This window comes from Lathyrus oleraceus, chromosome 7, assembly GCF_024323335.1.
Source record: "Lathyrus oleraceus cultivar Zhongwan6 chromosome 7, CAAS_Psat_ZW6_1.0, whole genome shotgun sequence".
Taxonomy (NCBI): Eukaryota; Viridiplantae; Streptophyta; class Magnoliopsida; order Fabales; family Fabaceae; genus Lathyrus; species Lathyrus oleraceus.
In genome coordinates, this window is record NC_066585.1 from 187,572,552 (window position 1) to 187,577,235 (window position 4,684).

Here is a 4,684-nt window from a genome sequence, read left to right on the forward strand (position 1 = left end):
TTAATAATGTGTAATTTATATTTTTTATGATCAACAAAGGTTATTTTATCTCTTACTTACATTTTTTATATTGAAAACTAATGACGTGTCTACTTTTTAATTACATGTAACTTACATATCTTGTTACTACTTAAAATTTTACAAAGGTTTAATCAAATATTTAAAACTGTGAAGTTGTAGAATGACTTAAAGTAATTTAAAAGGGCAATTACTCAAAATGAATGATGTATATGAGATGATTTTAATGTCATTACTACCAACAATGAAAGAAAAGGTATGTCAAGCCAAATCAACAAGCAAGAATGTGAAGGTTTTAGTCTGTTATCAGTGATATTTTATTATCAAACTTATCGATGTTAAGGAAGAAATTTACATGGTTTTGGCTTTGAGGGGATTTCAATGAGTAGGCTCAATCATTTTCTACTTCTAAAAGGAGTGATAGAGTCTTGAAAAGTTTTTGGTCAGTTTGTTGGAGATAGGGATATCTTCGATCATTGTCCAATTTGGCTTAAGGTGAATGCTCCAAATTAGGGGTCAAAATCGTTCAAATTTAATAATTGTTAGATCGATCACATCAACTTTCATGATTTTGTGGTTGAATGTTGGGAGTCCTTTAAGATCTCAAAAAGGAAAGGGTTTGTTATTAAAGAAAAATTGAAATTACTCAAAGAAAAACTTATACGTTGAAACAAGGAAACATTTGGTTGGCTATACTTGGAAATTGACAAATCAATGGTAGATTTGAATTCTTTATATGCTTTGGCAGCTAATAGCAATCCAAGGTCAAACCATGATCTTCATAAAGTTACTAAAAGCAAATTTTTTGAAGGATTTAGGCCTCAAAGAGTGTTGTACCTATGTTGCGGTGAAAATAGGATATCAAAGTATTAATTAGCTTGAATCCCCATTCTTAATTCACAACCGCTCTTTGATTTATCCGAAGGAAAAGGTCAAAAGAGGAAAAACCTATTCTTGCATCGTAAGCATAATGCGGGGAGAGACCTAGGTAAGGGGTTGGTTAAGCTTAGGGAAGGTACTAGCACCCTATACTTCTGTAGTACTCTACAGGAACCTTTTGTTTATTGTCTGTCTTTTTATTTTTATTATCGGTTTGGAATATGTATTGAGCTAAAGGATAGAGTGACCTAAAAGAGACCTAAGGGTTAGTCCTAAGTTTACTCGGCAAGACGTCGCATCTTGTGCCTACATATCCTGACGGGAATGGAATCAGAGTAATTGTAGTTCCCCTCGTAAGGGAGGTTAGAAACGTCTTGACTGTGGTCAAGGTTTCAATGGGGAATAAACGTATCTTAAGGACACGCTTACGTGGAAAGCGGAGACTCCAATCTCTACGTTGAACTTGGTAATTAAAATTAGGGTTGAAATTATTAGGGATTCCACGGCGAGAAACCCTACAACAGAGTACAGCGACTCTTTGACCTAAAGCTAAGGTAAAGGGCATTTTGGTCTGCGGCGGGACGCCTAAGCTGACTAGGGTTTTGAAACATTCAAAGGGTAAGGCTATTGACTCGGCGGTCAAATGGCTAGACCTAATTCCTTCGGAAGGGAAAATAACGGTAAAACATGCAAACATGGCAAAATATTATATGGCAGAAATAAAGTGCTGAAAGTACAGAAAGCTGTCGCGACGATCACTCGCGTAAATTACAAATCCCAAAAAAATGCAAAATAAAATAAACCGCGACCATGGCCTCGCGTGAATTACATCCATAGAACAAAATAAACTGAATAAATATTAATCGGAATTTAAGCATGATCTGAGGAGAAACACAGAGAACATTAGTGAAAAGTTAGACAGAAATCAACGGCAAAAATGAAACTGCTAAATTGAAAGAGAAAAATACAATTTTTGAATTTTTTATGGTTTTATTATTATTTTAAGGAAAAACCCATGTCATATTTTTAATTATTTTACAAAAAAAAAAAAGATCTATTTTAATTTTAATTTTTGCATTTTAACGATAAGAAAGAAAATTAAGTTTTATTTAGAAAAAAAGCTAATTCTTAATTTAAAACAAAGATTTCTAACAAGTGGACCTTTTATCCTCACCATTCATCTAACTTTGACCAACGACTCATATTGCTAATGAAACAAATTTTTTAAAAGCTAGTAAATTAATAAGACTAACTACAGGTTATTGTTAAAACATGTTAATGGTATAAGGATATTTTTTACTATAAATTACTAAAACAAATTAGTTACAATAAACCTATATAAAAATCTACGAACTATTTGAGGAATCCCAGTTATTAAACCCCTACTAATTTTCCAATATTAATATTTTTAAAAAAATTGCGTTTATTATAATAAAACAATGAGCAAAACAAAAAAAAAAGTGGAAGATAGTGAAGGACGGTAAAGCAGAAACAGATTAAAAGGCTAGGTTGTCTTGGTTAGGGTTTGACAATCCTTTTTCCTCTTCTTCACTTCCTGCATGTGTGCATCGCAGCCATGGATGCTTTTCCGAAAGCTTCTTTCCCCTTCTTTTCCATTGATGCATGCTCCTATTTCTTCTTCAATTCACTATACCTAAACACGAAACATAAAGAAATCATCCGGAAATTATTAATGACCGAAAATCTATACCTGTTGATGGTGAAGAGCGGTCGGTGATGAGAACTTTCTGAGGCCTCTGGCTGCGGCTTCGACGGTGACGGTTCGATGGCTTTCCTTTGATGGGTTTGGCGCCGTTTCCGTTCGGATCCTCTTCTCTTTCGTGTGATGATGATAATGAACTCAGAAGAGTTTCTGAGCCTTCACTCCTACTTGCGCCGTCGGATCGTTATTCTCAAGGTTTGCTTATTTTTCTTTCTCCGTTTGTGATCCGAGGTGATGATGAAGGAGAGGAGGCTCCTCTGAACCTCTGTTATTGAGCCGCTGCGGCGAGTTCTTCTCTTCGATCCCCCTTTTTTGAAGAACCATATGAAACTCTTATACTTCCGTTTGATGGGCCTGGACGATTTTTGCGATGCCGTTGCGAACTTAACGCCTCTTTTTCAGGAGATATTGGTGCTGAGTTTGACAGGATCTTGTGTGGTTTTCTAAAGTTTTTTTTTTAGATTTGCTTGCTTTTCTTTGGAAAAATACTATTGCTTGGATTGTTGAACGGATCCACTGGATTTGAAAACTTGTTAATTAAACCGGTTCGATGGACTGGCTTTCTGAACTATTTTTCTGAATTGGTTTTGTTTGAACTATTTCAGCTTGTTGGACTTTTTGTTGGAATTGTGTTTTTTCATAGGACGATTGGAGTTAAGGTCCCATTTGGGGCAAACCGTCCTCCTGAGAAAAATCACTTCTCAAACCGGCTTTTCAAATAAGCTCTTTTCTGTATAATCTCTTTTTGGCCAAGCAATCTCAAAATGCAATTTTCCTCTCAAACCGGCTTTTCAAATAAGCTCTTTTCTGTATAATCTCTTTTTGGCCAAGCAATCTCACAATGCAATTTTCCTCTTCATCTTTCGGTGCCTTTCGATAAGAACAAACATCTGCCCTGTTCTGGCCGAGGTCGCGAACCGGACACCCGATGATGATATCTCTGAGGGTGTCAAATTAACCGATTCAATTTACTTGTTTTGCTCATTTTGCAGGTTTGAAGATATGTCGAAAAAGTAGGAGAATCGGAGCGAATAGACATCGGACAGTTTAGTAACTTAAGAATTTTATGATTCTTTTTGTAGAAAATATACTTTATTATTTTTGTAATTTTATGTATTATTATTTTTGTGTAAAGAATTAATAAAAATTCCTTATTTTGTGGAAAATTATTATTATGATTATGCAAAACAAAATGAAAACTACTGCATATGCTGTTTGTTTAAAATTGGAAATAGAATTAAAATAAAACTATGAAATAAAGTTTTTTTTTTAAATGAAGTTATCTAAAATGAAATGAAAACTTAAAACGGGATTAGTTATTTTAAAATGAAATAAACTTAAAATGAGATGATCTATTTTTTAAAAATGAAATGAAATATAAAATAGAATTAAATAAAATTAATTTAAAATAAAATGACGGTACAATGCAATATGGTTATCCGACTAACTTCGCTTCCGACACCATTTCCGATTAAAATCTCCCAACCAGATCAAACAAACCAAAGTTCCTGATTACAGCTCAAATTCAAACTTGACGGCCGGCTGTAAACAAATGACCGTTTTGCCCTTCATAAGCTAAAGAGCACACCACGCGATATTTCCTGCAAAAATCAACCAACTACAAGAACTTGTTAGTAACTAGTTAGATGCAAAAATGAAACAGAATGCAAGATGATTCGACTAATCTTAGGGCAAAATTTGGGGTATTACAGTTGCCCCTATTTAAATAACTTCGTCGAATGATTTGAGCGACGCAGGCTCGAGAAATCATGGTGAAAGGGATTTAAATATAGATAACCGAAAATTTTGCCCTTAGATGCAGTGATATGCAATGCTATGGACAAAACAACAGACTATAATGCTGACAACGCCATGAATTTAGTATGATGTGTATGATGGCATGATAATTGCAATGATGCAGACGACACTACGACATAAGTAACAGACGCGACAAATAAACCACTCTGGGGAATACGACATGCGGGGATGACAACACGACACTGGGGAATTCTAAAACGATGGTCAACTGGTGCGAGCGCGACCAATTGTCACTTTGAGATAAAC